This window comes from Nerophis lumbriciformis, linkage group LG09, assembly GCF_033978685.3.
Source record: "Nerophis lumbriciformis linkage group LG09, RoL_Nlum_v2.1, whole genome shotgun sequence".
NCBI classification, from domain to species: Eukaryota; Metazoa; Chordata; class Actinopteri; order Syngnathiformes; family Syngnathidae; genus Nerophis; species Nerophis lumbriciformis.
In genome coordinates, this window is record NC_084556.2 from 14702686 (window position 1) to 14724233 (window position 21548).

A 21548-nucleotide genomic window follows, 5' to 3' on the forward strand; every position below is an offset into this window, starting at 1 on the left:
CAAGCAATGTGTTCATGTTTAGCACCCTGACAAGCGGCTAGCAGCTAATTATGTGCCCCCATATACAGTTTAAGCAGCATCTCTCAGAAGTTAATAATAATCACCTCCATTATAGGGGTGTAACGGTATTATACCGCAGTATTTCGGTATTAAAGTTATCACAATAATACTGTTACGTATGACAGTGTAAAATTAAAACTTGGTCAGTGTAGTTTTTTGCTGACACTTTTGTATTGGTCTGCCTGAAAGTAAATTGCGTGAGTGTGTGAGGTCCGTGTGTGGGAGGTCGTAAAGGAGAGAGAAAGGATTGTTTTGTTCGGACATTAACTGAAGTTTTCATTAAAATCCATCCATAATTTTTTGAGTTATGTTGCTAACAGACAGATAAACAAACAAACCCTGGCGAACCTCTTTGGTCTGCGTACTGTAAGGCCTTTGTCTGGAGTGTTTTTAAGACAGTGGTTGTAATGTTTTAACCCACGTTTATTTTTCAATATTATTGAAACCACGAGTGGATTCAATGGATTTGTTATCCATGTGTATACTTGTATAGCAAGAGCAAGGGTGAAGTGTCTTGGGACACACGGACACAATGGACATGACTCAGCTGGTAGAAGCTGGGGATCGAACCAGGAACCCTCAGGTTGCTGGCACGGCCACTCTCCCAACTGCGCCACGCCGTCCCCTGTAAGAAGTAAGTAAGAAGTTTGGTGACACTGCACTGCGGGGAACACAACTAATATGAGAAGCAACTTGATAAACCACAACGTGGAATATATATTTGATGCCAAGGAGGCCAAGCATCAATTTGTGAGATATTTACATTATCAAATGTTAAATTGTCAGAAGACTTTTCTTAAAATCAACATTTTCCAAAAAGATATGTGATGTCCACTACAGAAGACACTGTTTCTCTGAAGTTAAAAGTTGAAAGACACCAACGTGAACAATATTATCTCGCATGTGTGAAGGATGATTACCGTATTTTTCGGACTATAAGTCGCAGTTTTTTTCATAGTTTGGCCGGGCTCCAGTGCGATTTATATATGTTTTTTTTCCTTCTTTATTATGCATTTTCGGCAGGTGTGACTTATACTCCGGTGCGACTTATACTCCGAAAAATACGGTATATTGTTACTTTAAAAAAACTTCACTGAAAGTATATTTAAATATACAAATATAGATATATGTATTAATATATGTACTTGTTTGTAGTGATGATACAATTTGAGCAACTTCATTTTAAAATCTCTAAAATTTTAATTTTTTTTTTTTTTGGGAGGGGGGGGGGACATATACCACAATAACATTGTACTGTGGTCTTAAAGCTGGGGCACTTGAATCTTGTATACACACTAGGGTTGTACGCTATACCGGTATTAGTATAGTACCGCGATACTAATGAATCATATTCGGTACTCTACCGCCTCTAAAAAGTACCGGTCCACCGTCCCCCCTCCCCCCGTCGTCGTCACGTCGTGTCATTGCTGGTTTACGAGCATGTTCGGCAGCGCACAATCACAGAGTACTTACAAGCAGACACAGTGTGTAGACAGAAAAGGGAGAACGGACACATTTTGGCTTAAAAACTAACGATAAAGGTGAAGTTATAACAATGAAACGTCCTCAGTAAAAGGTGCTTTAAGACATGGCTAGCTAGTTAGCGGCGAAAGTTCAGCCGCAGTCGGCAGTGTTTTAGCGACTTCTAAATCACCAATCCTCGCCTCCATGGCGACAAATAAAAAAAGTTTCTTACAAGTATCATCCCTGCAGGACGAGGAATAGCTAAACAGGCTTCACTACACACCGTAGCTCACCGGCGTCAAAATGTAAACAAACACCATTGGTGTATCTACACCTGACATCCACTGTAATGATACTAAGTACGTCGATATTTGTTAGCATCACACCAACTATTTTTGTTTTTTTTTAAATTCATATTATGTTTATAAACTCAGTAAAAATGTCCCTGGACACATGAGGACTTTGAATATGACCAATGTATGATCCTGTAACTACTTGGTATCAGATTGATACCCAAATTTGTGGTACCATCCAAAACTAATGTAAAGTATCCAAACAACAGAAGAATAAATGATTATTACATTTTAACAGAAGTGTAGATAGCACATGTTAAAAGAGAAAGTAAGCAGATATTAACAGTAAATGAGTACATTAATAATTCATTTTCCACCACTTGTCCTTAATAATTTTGACAAAATAATACAATGATAAATGACACAATATGTTACTGCATATGTCAGCAGCTAAATTAGTAGCCTTTGTTTGTTTACTTACTAATAAAAGACAAGTTGTCTTGTATGTTCACTATTTTATTTAAGGACAAACTTGCAATAAGAAACATATGTTTAATGTACACTTAGATTTGTTGTTAAAATAAAGCCAATAACGCAATTTTTTTGTGTTGCCCTTTATTTAGAAAAGTGTCCAAAAGTACCGAAAAGTATCGAAATAATATTGGTTAATGGTATCGGGACAACACTAATACACACTAAAAAAAAGTAATTTTGGTAACACTTTAGTATGGGAAACATATTCTAAGTAACAAAGACTTATTTTACAGTTATTTGGACACTAGAGGAACATATAAGGTAGGGGTGTGGGAAAAAATCGATTCAAATTCAAATCGCCATTCTCACGTTGTACGATTCAGTATCGATTCTAATTTTTCAAAAGTCTTTTTTTTTATTTTTATTTTTTTTATTAATCAATCAAACAAAACAATACACAGCAATACCATAACAATGCAATCCAATTCCAAAACCAAGCCCGACCCAGCAACACTCAGAACTGCAATAAACAGAGCAATTGAGAGGAGACACAAACACGACACAGAACAATCCAAAAGTAGTGAAACAAAAATGAATGTACAGTATCAATATTAGTTACAATTTCAACATAGCAGTGATTAAAAATCCCTCATTGACATTATCATTAGACATTTATAAAAAAAAAAATGAACAAATAAAATAAAAATGACCAATAGTGTCACAGTGGCTTACACTTGCATCACATCTCATAAGCTTGAGAACACACTGTGTCCAATATTTTCACAAAGATAAAATAAGTCATATTTTTGGTTCATTTAATAGTTAAAACAAATGCACATTATTGCAATCAGTTGATAAAACATTGTCCTTTATTTATAAAAGCTTTTCACAAAAATCTACTACTCCGCTTGCATGTCAGCAGACTGGGGTAAATCCTGCTGAAATCCTATGTATTGAATTAATAGAGAATCGTTTTGAATCGGAAAAATATCTTTTTTGAATCGAGAATCGAAAAAATCGATTTATAATCGAATCGTGACCCCAAGAATCGATATTGAATCGAATCGTTGGACACCCAAAGATTCGCAGCCCTAGTATAAGGGTTAGGGTGACTAATAAGCAATAATTCTGAGGTTATTGAGGGAAGACTCTTACTTAATGGCTTACTGGTTGTATATTAAGACCATGCACAATAAGGCTTTAATAAGTACTTAATATTGACTAATTAAGAGCCAATATGTTAATAATTTGCATGTTAATAAGCAACTAATTAATGGTGAACATGTTCCCCATTCTAAAGTGTTACCGTCATTTTTAACCCAGCAGTTTTTAAAGCGTAGTCTTGATTTTCAACATCTTCTTTCAGGGGTTTACACGGCAGCACTTTGTGTTGATAGAAATGTGCCTTAAAATGTTCCAGTTTCATTCACACATTTAAAAAACACTTTAAGACCAATGTCTTGAAAAAATATATCACTCTTGAATCAACACAGTAGTTAATACTATGATCAATGTTAAAGGGGAACATTATCACCAGTCAATATATACCTTGATGTTGCAGAAAAAAGACCATATATTTTTTTAACGGATTTCCGAACTCTAAATGGGTGAATTTTGGCGAATTAAACGCCTTTCTAATATTCGCTCTCGGAGCGATGACGTCACAACGTGGCGTCACATCGGGAAACAATCCGCCATTTTCTCAAACACCGAGTCAAATCAGCTCTGTTATTTTTTGTTTTTTCGACTGTTTTCCGTACCTTGGAGACATCATGCCTCGTCGGTGTGTTGTCGGAGGGTGTAACAACACGAACAGGGACGGATTCAAGTTGCACCAGTGGCCCAAAGATGCGAAAGTGGCAAGAAATTGGACGTTTGTTCCGCACACTTTACCGACGAAAGCTATGCTACGACAGAGATGGCAAGAATGTGTGGATATCCTGCGACACTCAAAGCAGATGCATTTCCAACGATAAAGTCAAAGAAATCTGCCGCCAGACCCCCATTGAATCTGCCGGAGTGTGTGAGCAATTCAGGGACAAAGGACCTCGGTAGCATGGCAAGCAATGGCGGCAGTTTGTTCCCGCAGACGAGCGAGCTAAACCCCCTATCGACCCTAGCTTCCCTGGCCTGCTGACATCAACTCCAAAATTGGACAGATCAGCTTTCAGGAAAAGAGCGCGGATGAGGGTATGTCTCCAGAATATATTAATTGATGAAAATTGGGATGTCTGCACTCTCAAAGTGCATGTTGTTGCCAAATGTATTTCATATGCTGTAAACCTAGTTCATATTTGTTAGTTTCCTTTATTGTCAAACAAACCCATACCAATCGTTGGTTAGAAGGCGATCGCCGAATTTGTCCTCGCTTTCTCCCGTGTCGCTGGCTGTCGTGTCGTTTTCGTCGGTTTCGCTTGCATACGGTTCAAACCGATATGGCTCAATAGCTTCAGTTTCTTCTTCAATTTCGTTTTCGCTACCTGCCTCCACACTACAACCATCCGTTTCAATACATTCGTAATCTGTTGAATCGCTTAAGCCGCTGAAATCCGCGTCTGAATCCGAGCTAATGTCGCTATAGCTTGCTGTTCTTTCCGCCATGTTTGTTTGTATTGGCATCACTATGTGACGTCACAGGAAAATGGACGGGTGTATATAACGATGGTTAAAATCAGGCACTTTGAAGCTTTTTTTAGGGATATTGCGTGATGGGTAAAATTTTGAAAAAAACTTCAAAAATATAATAAGCCACTGGGAACTGATTTTTAATGGTTTTAACCATTCTGAAATTTGGATAATGTTCCCCTTTAATTAAAATACTAAATGTGGGAAGTATAATTGTTTGTATATAGTATATAAATTGGTACAAAGGTTTAACTAACATGTGTACAAGGATATTTCACATGCCTTTACTGTGTATATAATTGAACTGTGTTTATGTTTTGTATAATGTGTGTTTATAATAAGTTGTACAAAAGACATTTCATAATTTTCGGAAGTTCATCTTGTCTTTAAAATTGTTTATAGGGTTAGGCGCAATAAGTGTTCAACTTCAGCCTAAACCCTTTCGGTCTGCAACATTTTCTTTTTCAATCTATGAATGTACAACTGTTTGTTTATTTTGTTGACGATTGACCGAAGAATAATAAACTATAAATGTTCCTCTTTTTTTCGTCAGTTTTCCTCTTTTTTTTTTTTTTTTCTCAAAGGGTGCTCACATCCCTGTTTTTAGGACCAGCAGCCTCGTTATTGCTTTGGCCGAAATCACCCTTCACATTAGCATGACGGCACAGCTGCCGATCGATCATTCGCCCGCTGTCGGATTCAAATGGAGCGCAATTTATTTGTCCTAAAAGCGCGGGAGACACATTTCAACTCGACTTAATCAGGGTCGGAAAGAGGAAGCCGGAAAGCGGATCGATGCTTCATTCTGCCGGCGTAGAATTGCCGAGAGGGGATGCAGTGAAAGGGCCACAAAGACAGATTGCTCCAGCACACATCGCCTTTGATTTGAGCATGATCGTTGTCAGGGGGCCGCATTTGTTACTTCAATACGGGACGTCTGTGTTTGATAGAAGTTACCTGACATGCTGGCATCCATCAAATTGTGATGCATGGTTCCCCCTGGGGAGAAGCAATTAAGCTGAGGGAACATTGCCCGTCGCAGCTTTGCCAGCGTGCAACAGAGCAAAAGTACGAAATAACGCATCATTTCCACCCGCGCACCTGCAGGTAATCGCGGCGGCCGTAAACAAACTGCCGCTCCGAAGCGCGAGCGTGACAGTTTTCCACGTGGCGAGTCGAGCTGAACATTTTCAAGCTGCTCTCAAAACGTCCGCCGCATGTCGCCGATGTTTGAGTGCTGCGTTTAAGTGTCAGAAGCGCTCAGGAATACAAAGTACCCCGCACTCACGGTGCTTGTCAAGTTGCGTTAGAGGACGTTGATCTTAAAGAAGGCTGCCGCCATGGAAAGCTCGATCAAAGTGAGCGCCCTACAGTATTTCCCTGCGGAGACTCAATGTTGCATTTTTTCAAACGGAATCATTAAAAATAATGATGTTTAAGTACAAAACATCACAATGGACAGGTAGGCTCAAATAATATCAATTTGGATATTTTTAGACCCAATGAAAAAAATATAAGACGACCTTTAACATAAGATGAAAGTAGATTGCAATAAAGTACAGTAGTACCTTAACTGAAGAGTGTTTTGAGATAGGAGCTGTCTCGCGGCTAATTGTTGCGATTTTAAAGGCCTACTGAAATGCGATTTTCTTATTTAAACGGGGATAGCAAGTCCATTCTATGTGTCATACTTGATCATTTCGCGACATTGCCATATTTTTGCTGAAAGGATTTAGTAGAGAACATTGATGATAAAGTTTGCAACTTTTGGTCGCTGATAAAAAAGCCTTGCCTGTACCGGAAGTAGCAGACGAGTAGCGTGACGTCACAGGTTGTGGAGCTCCTCACATCTGCACATTGTTTACAATCATGGCCACCAGCAGCAAGAGCGATTCGGACCGAGAAAGCGACGATTTCCCCATTAATTTGAGCGAGGATGAAAGATTTGTGGATGAGGAAAGTGAGAGTGAAGGACTAGAGGGCAGTGGGAGCGATTCAGATGAAGATGCTGTGAGAGGCGGGTGGGACCTGATATTCAGCTGGGAATGACTAAAACAGTAAATACACACAAGACATATATATACTCTATTAGCCACAACACAACCAGGCTTATATTTAATATGCCACAAATTAATCCCGCATAACAAACACCTCCCCCCTCCCGTCCATATAACCCGCCAATAAAACTCAAACACCTGCACAACACACAATCCCACAGCCCAAAGTACCGTTCACCTCCCTAAAGTTCATACAGCACATATATTTCCCCAAAGTCCCCAAAGTTGCGTACAAGACATGCACATAGCACGCACGTACGGGCTGCATGCGTACTCACGGTACCGCGTCTGCGCATTCAACTCAAAGTCCTCCTGGTAAGAGTCTCTGTTGTCCCAGTTCTCCACAGGCCAATGGTAAAGCTTGCCTGTCATCTTCCGGGAATGTAAACAATGAAACACCGGCTGTGTTATCCGGCACACCAGTCAAGGGGTGCATTCTACGGCGGGGGTGCGTTATCCGGCACAACACCTGCCGCTTCCCACCGCTTCCCACCTACAGATTTCTTCTTTGCTGTCTCCATTGTTCATTGAACAAATTGCAAAAGATTCACCAACACAAATGTCCAGAATACTGTGGAATTGTGCGATGAAAACAGACAACTTAATAGCTGGCCACCATGCTGTCCCAAAATGTCCTCTACAATCTGTGACGTCAAGCGCAGACGTCATCATGCCGAGACGTTTTTAGGAGGATATTTTGCGCAAAATTTAAAATTGCACTTTAGTAAGCTAACCCGGCCGTATTGGCATGTGTTGCAATGTTAATATTTCATCATTGATATATAAACTATCAGACTGCGTGGTCGGTAGTAGTGGGTTTCAGTAGGCCTTTAAGTTGCAAGCAAAACTTTGAATTACAAGCATTCCCGCCATTAGCTGGCATAGCAAATGTCACTGTGAATGTATTTTGAATTTATTTATGAATTTATTTATTTATTCCAGCAAACATATATAGCAACACTTGATCACTCTTTGTAATTTGACAGACATGCAACGGCACCCACCGAAAAGGAATACGGGGAAAAAAGCAAGAATGCTTATCCATGCCCCGCCCCTAATTTACAATTAACTTATATGTTGATTTCAAGTCCAAGTTTCAACAGCAGATTTGATGGATACATGACAATTTCAAAAAAAGAATAACATATGCTGGAAAACACTTTGTCAAAAGCATTGAGCGACCATGAGATTTTCTCCATCTTGCCTGAATATCTTTTGTCTTCTGAAGCCTTGTCTAGTGTGTTATGTCCCTTATTCCACAGTGAGTTATTTTGCACCTGTGTCTCACAGTTGAGATAGTCCAAACAACGAGTCATGTTTTTGATAGTTTCCCAACAACACACTTTTTACCGCAAGGATGAACACTCTTAGGCTAGAAGACAGTTTAATTTATCCGCTCACATTGTCCCACAGTTTCACCCCCGCTATAGATAACGTTTGAGCCTTGAATGTGGAATTGACCATGTTAAGTTTGAATTTCAGGACACACCTGAGTTCATGTGGACCATCTCTGAGTGAAAACAGACTCTGTATATTTGCAGGTAGAGCCCATTGTGAGGCCATGAACATAACTAGAAGGCTACTGTATTGGATTATATCATGTAGTTTAAGAAAATTACTCATTATGAACAGATCATTGGTATGTGCTCTACAGTGTATATGGGGCATAATGTATAATTCTAATTGCCTTTTTCTGGAGCTTAAATAGCGGTTCAATAGTGTCCCTGTAGGTGTGGCCCCCAACTTCAGCGCAATACCGTAAATGCGGCAATAAAAGAGCTAAGTCAATCGTTCTATCTGTATTTTGATTTAGTAATTTCTGCATTTTCCACAAAATGATTGAATTAAAGAAAGACATCATCAGAAACATGAGCGAGTGTGTCGCCAACTTGGCGAAGCAATTTGAGTGTATCATTACTAGTCTGTGCCAAAACTGCAGCAAAATGAGTCTAACGCCAGCCCAAAATGTTGAAATAATATCAAACAGCTGACATTCATCCATTAAAAATATAGAGAAGCTGCTGAAGATGTGTTTGACGAAGAAACAGCTGGAAGGAAATACCAGAAGTCCACTCTCCAAAGTAAATGCTACTTTGCATTATCATTTCATTCAGTGGTTGTCTGAAGTGTTCCTGAGCCCATGTGGTGATATCCTTTACACACCGATGTCGGTTTTTGATGCAGGGATCGAAGGTCCGTAATATCATCGCTTACGTGCAGCGATTTCTCCAGATTCTCTGAACCTTTTGATGACATTACATACCTTAGATGGTGAAATCCCAAAATTCCTTGCAATAGCTCGTTGAGAAATTCTGTTCTTAATATGTTCGACAATTTGCTCACGCATTTGTTCACAAAGTGGCGACCCTCGCTCCATCCTTGTTTGTGAATGACTGAGCATTTCATGGAAGCTGCTTTCATAACCAATCGTGGCACCCACCTGTTCCCAATTAGCCTGTTCACCTGTGGGATATTCCAAATAAGTGTTCGATGAGCATTCCTCACTTGCTCAGTCTTTTTTGCCACTTCTGCCAGCTTTTTTTAAACATGTTGCAGGCATCAAATTCCAAATGAGATACTATTTGCAAAAAATAACAAAGTTTTCCAGTTCGAAAGTTAAATATCTTGTCTTTGCAGTCTATTCAATTGAATATAGGTTGAAAAGGATTAGCAAATCATTGTATTCTGTTTTTATTTACGATTTACACAACGTGCCAACTTCACTGGTTTTGGGGTTTGTAAATGTGTACTATTGACATTTTTTTTTGCTCAAACAATTGTCTGTACTTAAAGGGGAACATTATCACCAGACCTATGTAAGCGTCATTATATACCTTGATATTGCAGAAAAAAGACCATATATTTTTTTAACCAATTTTCGAACTCTAAATGGGTGAATTTTGGCGAGTTAAACGCCTTTCTATTATTCGCTCTCGGAGCGATGATGTCACATCGGGAAGCAATTCGCCATTTTCTCAAACACATTACAAACACCGAGTCAAATCAGCTCTGTTATTTTCCGTTTTTTCGACTGTTTTCCGTACCTTGGAGACATCATGCCTCGTGGGTGTGTTGTCGGAGGGTGTAACAACACGAACAGTGACGGATTCAAGTTGCACCAGTGGCCCAAAGATGCGAAAGTGGCAAGAAATTGGACGTTTGTTCCGCACACTTTACCGACGAAAGCTATGCTACGACAGAGATGGCAAGAATGTGTGGATATCCTGCGACACTCAAAGCAGATGCATTTCCAACTGGACTGGACAGATCAGCTTTCAGGAAAAGAGAGCGGATGAGGGTATGTCTACAGAATATATTAATTGATGAAAACTGGGCTGTCTGTACTCTCAAAGTGCATGTTGTTGCCAAATGTATTTCATATGCTGTAAACCTAGTTCATAGTTGTTAGTTTCCTTTAATGCCAAACAAACACATACCAATCGTTGGTTAGAAGGCGATCGCCAAATTCGTCCTCGCTTTCTCCCGTGTCGCTGGCTGTCGTGTCGTTTTCGTCGGTTTCGCTTGCATACGGTTCAAACCGATATGGCTCAATAGCTTCAGTTTCTTCTTCAATTTCGTTTTCGCTACCTGCCTCCACACTACAACCATCCGTATTAATACATGCGTAATCTGTTGAATCGCTTAAGCCGCTGAAATCCGAGTCTGAATCCGAGCTAATGTCGCTATACCTTGCTGTTCTATGCGCCATGTTTGTTTGTATTGGCATCACTGTGTGACGTCACAGGAAAATGGACGGGTGTATATAACGATGGTTAAAATCAGGCACTTTGAAGCTTCTTTTAGGGATATTGCATGATGGGTAAAATTTTGAAAAAAACTTCGAAAAATAAAATAAGCCACTGGGACCTGATTTTTAATGGTTTTAACCCTTCTGAAATTGTGATAATGTTCCCCTTTAAATATAAAAAGAAACTAGTTTGAGTATTGTGTTAATATTGTTCAACTCTCAATGGCACTTACCATAAACAAATTGAAAATGTAATTAATAATTTAATGACCTAATCCCTAGCTGTTGGCAAGGCAGCATTTTACGATGCTGATTTTAAGATAATAATCGTCAATGAAGCAGACTTCATACAACTGCCCAGCGGTTAATAAATGAAAATGATTGAACTGGTATTGAAAACATTTTTACATTTTGTCTTTTGGTGTTTGTCAAAAACCGTTCTTGAAAAAGAAGGATCTTCTTTTATCCAGGTCAGTACAGTCATCACTCCAGAAATCCCCACTATTGCAATCCCGGATGTTTACCCTTCCTACGTGATAAGCAGACCTCTCAGGACACTCAGTCTGTTCACTGATTGTTGTGTAATTTGCATGCGTAGCATTTTATAGAACCCTCATTTGTGGCTGGCTAGTAATTAGTCAAGCATTTGGGAAGCCATTAAGGGACATACGGCCTGTTATCGACTGCCTGGCCTAGTTTATGGTTGACATGAGTATATACCTGTATGTTGGCGACTATGAAAAACCTGAACCATGACACCCCAAGGCAGGAACAAGTACACAAAACAATCCCAGAGTTTCCCAAACAGTAAATCTTGCAGCTGTCAATAAATCAGTCCACCCAGTAAAGCCGGCAGTAAAGCCCAACACAACTCAATCACCCTGTTGAAAGGATGTGTGACCGCCGGCTGTGGACCAGTGCGGAATCTTTAACCGTGTTTTTGACCTCATTAGCTTAATTCAAACGCAACGCCCTGCTGTTTACTTCTGACTTTGCAACAATGTACACATACCGATTTAGCACCGGCTGAGGAACTAACTCAATATTGGAGAAAGTGATAATGTCCCCTCACCCGTCATCAGGGATCAGATATTAAACACTCGGAAATGGCGCCGGAGGGGAATTTAATCTTCCAGAGATTGTTCATTTTGGGGGATTCAGGTGACGTATAGCAGGGAATGAAGACGCAAAATTAAATCTTGGAAGAACTTGATATTTTCAGTCAGGTTTGTTCAACGCTGGGCAGCTCAGAGTATTGTTTGTACCTAAGACTGCAAAAGGAAAACAAACGTGTGCTGGAATTGCGGGATATTTGTAAACCAATGACCTGTAACAATAGTGCGAGAATTATTATTATTATGTTGATTTTGAAGCATTTGTTCTGCAATGTCACATTGGACTTCCTGAGGCCAAAATTGTCAATTTTTCCAAAACTAGGGGTGTCCTGATACAAATATTTTAGTTCGGATATGACACCATTATTGGAGCCTTGAGCATTGGCCAATACCAATATTTATCCCATATACAGTCGTGGTCAAAAGTTACACTTGTAAAGAACGTAATGTCATGGCTGTCTTGAGTTTCCAATAATTTCTACAACTTATTTTTTTGTGATAGAGTGATTGGAGCACATACTTGTTGGTCACAAAAAACATTCATGAAGTTTGGTTCTTTTATGAATTTATTATGGGTCTACTGAAAATGTGAGCAAATCTGCTGGGTCAAAAGTATACATACAGCAATGTTAATATTTGGTTACATGTCCCTTGGCAAGTTTCACTGCAATAAGGCGCTTTTGGTAGCCATCCACAAGCTTCTGGCAAGCTTCTGGTTGAATTTTTGATCACTCCTCTTGACATAATTGGTGCAGTTCAGCTAAATGTGTTGGTTTTCTGATATGGACTTGTTTCTTCAGCTTGTCCACACGTTTAAGTCAGGACTTTGGGAAGGTTATTCTAAAACCTTAATTCTAGCCTGATTTAGCCATTCCTTTACCACTTTTGACATGTGTTTGTCCTGTTGAAATACCCAACTGCGCCCAAGACCCAACCTCCGGGCTGATGATTTTAGGTTGTCCTGAAGAATTTGGAGGTAATCCTCCTTTTTCATTGTCCCATTTACTCTCTGTAAAGCACCAGTTCCATTGGCAGCAAAACAGGCCCAGAGCATAATACTACCACCACCATGCTTGACGGTAGGAGGTTAATTTCACCACACCAAGTGTGTGTGTGACGCTCAGTGGTACAATTAACTGCTTATAGTTTAAAGACTACAGCAGAGTAAAAACGCTGCAAGATAGTTCCAAAAAAACAGTTACTGCAAGTCGAAAGCACCTTTTGTTCTTCTTTCTTGTTTGTTGTAACAGAAATACACAAGAAACAAGAAATAAACAGGTCGCCGCACATATTCTGATAGCGGTCGTGTGTTTGAAAAATAAGTTTTAGGAAGACCCCCAACTGTGTTCAACCAATCAGCGTTTGACAGCACAGCCCGCCTCCGATAAGGTTACGGGTAGCTTCAAATAGTCCCACCTTGCAGGCAAGAACTTCAAAAGATTCGTGAAGAACTACATCTATCCCGGTAGTTTTTGGTGGAAAGACCGGGGGGACTTTATTTCATGGGAAAGTTCATGCCGTGAAAAAGAACCTAATGAAACTTTTTTAGCACTAGGAAGGACTGTGTCCGTTTTTGTGGGGCCTGGCAATTTCAGTCTAATGAACAGTTCTAAAACGAGTAAATGTAATGTCCTCCAACAAATTTGACCTATATCCATTCCAAACAGCCAGAATACCTGGACAATAAAAAATAAAAAAAATGTTCCTTCAGTATGACATAAGGGTTACCTTTTATCAACAGATACTTGTAAGTCAAACATCTCTGGGATTCTTGTTCTGAAAGTAAATCTTAAAGGGGAACATTATCACAATTTCAGAAGAGTTAAAACAATTAAAAATCAGTTCCCAGTGGCTTATTTTATTTTTCGAAGTTTTTTTCAAAATTTTACCCATCACGCAATATCCCTAAAAAAAGCTTCAAAGTACCTGATTTTAACCATCGTTATATACACCCGTCCATTTTCCTGTGACGTCACACAGTGATGCCAATACAAACAAACATGGCGGTTAGAACAGCAAGGTATATAGAGACATTAGCTCGGATTCAGACTCGGATTTCAGCGGCTTAAGCGATTCAACAGATTACGCATGTATTGAAACGGATGGTTGTAGTCTGGAGGCAGGTAGCGAAAACGAAATTGAAAAAGAAACTGAAGCTATTGAGCCATATGGGTTTGAACCGTATGCAAGCGAAACCGACGAAAACGACACGACAGCCAGCGACACGGGAGAAAGCGAGGACGAATTCGGCGATCGCCTTCTAACCAACGATTGGTATGTGTTTGTTTGGCATTAAAGGAAACTAACAACTATGAACTAGGTTTACAGCATATGAAATACATTTGGCAGCAACATGCACTTTGAGAGTGCAGACAGCCCAGTTTTCATCAATTAATATATTCTGTAGACATACCCTCATCCGCTCTCTTTTCCTGAAAGCTGATCTGTCCAGTCCAGTTGGAAATGCATCTGCTTTGAGTGTCGCAGGATATCCACACATTCTTGCCATCTCTGTCGTAGCATAGCTTTCGTCGGTAAAGTGTGCGGAACAAACGTCCAATTTCTTGCCACTTTCGCATCTTTGGGCCACTGGTGCAACTTGAATCCGTCACTGTTCGTGTTGTTACACCCTCCGACAACACACCCACGAGGCATGATGTCTCCAAGGTACGGAAAACAGTCGAAAAAACGGAAAATAACAGAGCTGATTTGACTCGGTGTTTGTAATGTGTTTGAGAAAATGGCGAATTGCTTCCCGATGTGACATCATCGCTCCGAGAGCGAATAATAGAAAGGCGTTTAATTCGTCAAAATTCACCCATTTAGAGTTCGAAAATCGATTAAAAAAATATATGGTTATTTTTCTGCAACATCAAGGTATATATTGACGCTTACATAGGTCTGGTGATAATGTTCCCCTTTAAGGGATATAGTCTAGGGGTGTCAAAAAAATTTGATTTTCGAGTTAATTGCGATACTTATTTGTAACAATTTTTAATCGATTCAAAACGTTTATTTTGTTTTATCTATCCTGTCCAGCCACTCGTTCAAATCACAGTGTTGATGTAAATATCTGCTTTACAGATCTACTTTAGGAAAGAGAAATGTTGAATATTTCTATTTGTATTCGACTGTATTAAATGTTTGGGTAGAATTTTATTAAACAATCAATCAATCAATCAATCAATGTTTACTTATATAGCCTTAAATCACGAGTGTCGCAAAGGGCTGCAACGACATCCTTGGCTCAGATCCCACATCAGGGCAAGAAAGAACTCAACCCAATGGGATGACAATGTGAAACCTTGGAGGTTATCCATCCATCCATCCATCCATCTTCTTCCGCTTATCCGAGGTCGGGTCGCGGGTGCAGCAGCTTAAGCAGGGAAGCCCAGACTTCCCTCTCCCCAGCCACTTCGTCCAGCTCTTCCTGTGGGACCCCGAGACGTTTCCAGGCCAGCCGGGAGACATAGTCTTCCCAACGTGTCCTGGGTCTTCCCCGCGGCCTCCTACCGGTCGGACGTGCCCTAAACACCTCCCTAGGGAGGCGTTCGGGTGGCATCCTGACCAGATGCCCGAACCACCTCATCTGGCTCCTCTCGAAGTGGAGGAGCAGCGGCTTTACTTTGAGCTCCCCCCGGATGGCAGAGCTCCTCACCCTATCTCTAAGGGAGAGCCCCGCCACCCGGCGGAGGAAACTCATTTCGGCCGCTTGTACCCGTGATCTTGTCCTTTCGGTCATAACCCAAAGCTCATGACCATAGGTGAGGATGGGAACGTAGATCGACCGGTAAATTGAGAGCTTTGCCTTCCGGCTCAGCTCCTTCTTCACCACAACGGATCGATACAGCGTCCGCATTACTGAAGACGCCGCACCGATCCGCCTGTCGATCTCACGATCCACTCTTCCCTCACTCGTGAACAAGACTCCGAGGTACTTGAACTCCTCCACTTGGGACAAGATCTCCTCCCCAACCCGGAGATGGCACTCCACCCTTTTCCGGGCGAGAACCATGGACTCGGACTTGGAGGTGCTGATTCTCATCCCAGTCGCTTCACACTCGGCTGCGAACCGATCCAGTGAGAGCTGAAGATCCTGGCCAGATGAAGCCATCAGGACCACATCATCTGCAAAAAGCAGAGACCTAATCCTGCAGCCACCAAACCAGATCCCCTCAACGCCTTGACTGCGCCTAGAAATTCTGTCCATAAAAGTTATGAACAGAATCGGTGACAAAGGGCAGCCTTGGCGGAGTCCAACCCTCACTGGAAACGTCTCCGACTTACTACCGGCAATGCGGACCAAGCTCTGGCACTGATCATACAGGGAGCGGACTGCCACAATCAGACAGTCCGATACCCCGTACTCTCTGAGCACTCCCCACAGGACTTCCCGAGGGACACGGTCGAATGCCTTCTCCAAGTCCACAAAACACATGTAGACTGGTTGGGCAAACTCCCATGCACCCTCAAGGACCCTGCCGAGAGTATAGAGCTGGTCCACAGTTCCACGACCAGGACGAAAACCACACTGTTCCTTCTGAATCCGAGGTTCGACTATCCGGCGTAGCCTCCTCTCCAGTACACCTGAATAGACCTTACCGGGAAGGCTGAGGAGTGTGATCCCACGATAGTTAGAACACACCCTCCGGTTCCCCTTCTTAAAGAGAGGAACCACCACCCTGGTCTGCCAATCCAGTGGTACCGCCCCCGATGTCCACGCGATGCTGCAGAGTATTGTCAACCAAGACAAGGAGGATGTTATAAAACCTAAATACTTTTATGTTATATAGGAATTTATCAGAGCTGTATATCTATTTTATGAAGGAATGTAGTCAATCATAGAACTGGCACCCTATGCTATTAAAAAAAGTATTGATTTTGAATGGAGAATGGTTTTGAATGGAGAATCGATTCTGAATCGAATCATTACCCCCAAGAATCTAATCGAATCGTGTGGTGCCCATAAATTGACATCCCTAATCTAATCTGTATGCAATCCTTAGAACCTCCAATAAAATCTTGGTCACCACTAATAAGAAAGCACATTTGCTTCTGGAGGAAAGAAGCAAAAACAACCACAATGGCTATTGGAGTCCAAACAGCCTATATGAACGATGCTTGGGGCAAAGACCAAGGCCGGTGTTTATCCCATCGGGTCACACAAAGTCAGTCCAAGTTGAGTCATAGCCAGAAAGATGAGACACTTTCAGTCCCTCAACAAAGTACAGAAGCAGTAAATTGAGCTGTTGGTCTTTTCTTCTACAACAAGAACAAAAGAGGCAGAGGCTGCGCTTGTGCAATACTAAAAAAAAAAAAAAATGGGTCGGATACACAAGACTGCATTTGTACTAAGTGACAGCCCTATTAATCATGGACGGGGTGCTGTTGGTGCCCACTGGCTTTGCTCTGCAGGTGATTTGTCCCTCTGGATGGAAGGAATAGGGGACACCAACCTCCCCTGTGTTCTCTCTCCTCTCTCATGCCCTCTGTGTAACCCATTCTCTAACTGCGCTACTTTGATGCTCTGCTGCCTCACTTTCTTTCCATTTTCCTCCATGCCCTTGGAATGTTTTGAAGACCATTTTCCCACCCCAAATCTGTCCTCTGATGTCCTAAAAGTTTTGGATCTTCTCAAATGTCTCGGGTGTCGATGTCTGCAAATGGATGCATGCAAATGTCAAAGAGCTTGACTACATACCAAAAAATACACCAGTCAGCTGCGGAAATACATGCATTTAAAAAAATGAATAAAAATACTTAAATGGGTTCCAGGATACTTTTAGTTCTGATAAGGGATCGATTGGTTTTCATACTTTTCATATGATTTGATTGTTAACGGAAATGTTTTTCCCAAAGTTTACCCTGTTTTTTTATGCCATCTCTGTTAAGTATTGGCAAACATTGCTCATAACAAGCCCGTCCATTTGCTGGCATATCAATTTTTGTGATCCAGTTCCCAAACAAAGAATCACACATGCGGTGACTCTGCCCTTTATGAAGCTGTATCTGGGCCAAAAGTTTTGCATTTGAAAAGTTTTTTTGGAAAGTGAACAATCTAGTTTTAATCTGAATCCGAATCAGATGTTAACATTTGAAAAATACATCAATTAACTTCACACATTATTTTCATCTGGAAAAAAAAAAAGGTTTTAAATCCAAAAAAATGGAATTTTAGACCAAATAAAAAAAAGTACAGTAATAAAATAAGTTTTGAATCGGGAAAAAATTAAATACCGTATTTTTCGGAGTATAAGTCGCACCGGAGTATAAGTCGCACCTGCCGAAAATGCATAATAAAGAAGGAAAAAAACATAAATAAGTCGCACTGGAGCCTGGCCAAACTATGAAGAAAACTGCGATTTATAGTCCGAAAAATACGGTATATGAAAATTAAAAAATGTATTCGAAATAATTACCAGAGTGAATCCTAATTATATTCAACCTGAGAAAAATGTGTGCTCGTATTTTTACAGTAGTAAGGGGATTAATATGGACCCATTCGCGACGGTTTACCTGACACATTAAATGTGACGAATTTGGGGTGCCCTATCCACTTTAGCCAGATAGGGCTAAATAAGATATTTTTTGTGGCAATTCCAACTGTTACGACAGCGTCAGTTGCTATGTAGAGTGGTGCTTTCCATTATGTTCAGCAGACTGCATTGCAAAACAAACTAACCCCCTACTCCCTTCCTCTCACACAAGCTCCACCCATTATGGGTGGAGCTCGTTGCAAAGCATAAAAAAGACAGCAGAACAGCAGTCGAACTCCTACCACTTCCAGTTACTTGGTGCAAGTAAACAAAATCATAGATTGATGTGTCATCAAAATCGCGGACTGAATCAACGTTAGCTAAAAACAGAATAAAAATGCGGAAAGTCACGGAAATTGGCGTAATGTGACTGAGATGCTGTCATTGAGAAGAAAATAGGAAGCATACTGTATTTATCGCGCACTTGACAAACACTCATCTCCGTGGAGCCGTGCCAGCCAGGTGCCGGCTCTCTATACACGGCAGCCGTGCATGGTGCACCCTTCTGGGGTCATTTCTGTGCGTGCCTCAGGGACACATGGCCACGTCAAACTAACTCTAAAATACAGAACCCAACATTTCCCAAATGACTTGTATGTGTCAGGTCTGATGTTTCTTTTGCAAATATGATGACTGCTTGTCACCATAAAGCTGTGTGAAAAACAACTGCTACTACTGCAGCCAGCTGTGGATACGACCAGCGATTAAACATCTTTATTGGTAAGTTCATGATAACATGACAGCTTCTAATACTAAGTTGGGGCGCCAGCATTGAAAGGGTTGGAATTGGGGGTTAAACCACCAAAAATGATTCCCGGGCGTGGCACCGCTGCTGCCCACTGCTCCCCTCACCTCCCAGGGGGTGAACAAGGGTGATGGGTCAAATGCAGAGGAGAAATTTCACCACACCTAGTGTGTGTGTGACAATCATTGGTACTTTAACTTTAACTTTAAATAACAGATGCATCTTGTGGTGTACCCCACCTTCCGCCCGAGTGCCACTGGGATAAGCTCCAGAACCCCCCGCGACCCCGAAAGGGACAAACGGTAGAAAAATAGATGGATGGATCTTTTTTTACCTGGAAACATGTAAACTCAAATATATTGGTACATTTTTATTGTGCTTTTTCTTTTTTTCTTTCTTTTTTTTCTTGTTCACTTACAATGTTAATAAAACATTGAACTAATCCCTAGTTTAATTGTTTTTAGTACAAATACTATAAAACTGGCAGGTCAAAAACAATGTAAAAAAATGTTGATATTAATGGAGACCGGATAATTATTTTATTTATTTTTAATACCACCCAGTCCGAGAATGTGATAATCATCTTGGAATAATCACAAATAAGGAAGCAACACCACTATATTTCCTCCTCAAAAGTGCCTCAAAGTCCAGTGTCAAGCGATCCAGTAATCCACAGGCCAATATCAATCCACTTAAAAAAGTGAAACATTTTTGTGATATAATAATCCATAAAAATGCTCAGAAGCAAGATAGCATCCGCTGACAGGTCTCTGGTCGCCGCCTTACGTCACTCCATCGCGCCTCATTTGCGTGGCATCAAAACACACCTTGCTTAACTGCACACCCACCAAATATGCAATTTTTTTGTATTGATTTATATGATATAAATGATGATATGATATACAGTACCATGTAAAAGGTATGCGCTCTGCCTACATGAATATTATTTCCAGCTGAGTTTAATTGTAATGATGGATCTGTGTGGTCTTGACTAGATGACATAACTGCATTGCACCTTGCTCTGCAAACATATTTGACTTGTTTAAGAATCAAAAAGCAGGTCTTGATAAAATACTTTCATGCATGACGTTAACCTGTGTAATAAAAATGTTTTTTTTAACATCTTTATTTACAACAGTTATACAAGACCTGGGCAAATTAAAGCCCATGCGGCCCGTTAAGCTTTTCAATCCGGCCCACCGGACATTCCCAATATTTATTTTAGATCTTTAACTGTAACTGTAGCTGCCATTATGATGTGCAGTGATGTTTTCAAATTACCCTAAGTCTTGAACTATACAAAGTATTTCAATGGTTGGAATCTGTGCTTTTGCATGATATACTAGTTACTATGGTCATCTGACTGATAAAATCGGCCCTAGTGTGTGAATGTGAGTGTGAATGTTGTCTGTCTATCTGTGTTGGCTCTGTGATGAGGTGGCGATTTGTCCAGGGTGTACACTGCCTTCCGCCCGACGGGACAAGCGGTAGTAAATGGATGGATGGATGGATGGTAATCTAAGTCACAGCAGCTCAGACGAGGTACCAAGCAATGTGGGTGGGGAGTGTTTCCACAGAGTTTTAGCCTGAAATTCGGGTGTCAAGGACAGACACAAAAGGAGATGTTTACAACAAAGTTCTAAAGCTTAGTGATGTATCAGATAGTAGGTGGGTTTTTGGCGCAGTGCGAGAGTGGCCGTGCGCAACCCGAGGGTCCCTGGTTCAATCCCCACCTAGTACCAACCTCATCATGTCCGTTGTGTCCTGAGCAAGACACTTCACCCTTGCTCCTGATGGGTGCAGGTTAGCGCCTTGCATGGCAGCTCCCTCCATCAGTGTGTGAATGTGTGTGTGAATGGGTAAATGTGGAAGTAGTGTCAAAGCGCTTTGAGTACCTTGAAGGTAGAAAAGCGCTATACAAGTACAACCCATTTATTTATCATTTACCCTTCACGTTCATATTTCGCTGTGTTTGTTGCATTTTTGTTGCGTTTCGCTTAATTGTAAAATATGTCGATCTAGAAGGGCTGTGACGTTCCTGTTGTCAATAATCAGTGTTTTATCTTTCATAGTTAATATTGTAAATCCCACATTCTTTATTTTCATTCTGGGTGTCTCATTCAGTAAAAATAATAAAAATTCCATTCCGTTTAAAGGCCTACTGAAATGCGATTTTCTTATTTAAACGGGGATAGCAGGTCCATTCTATGTGTCATACTTGATCATTTCGCGATATTGCCATATTTTTGCTGAAAGGATTTTGTAGAGAACATCGACGATAAAGTTCGCAACTTTTGGTCGCTGATAAAAAAAGCCTTGCCTCTACCGGAAGTAGCAGACGATATGCGCGTGACGTCACAGGTTGTGGAGCTCCTCACATCTGCACATTGTTTACAATCATGGCCACCAGCAGCGAGAGCGATTCGGACCG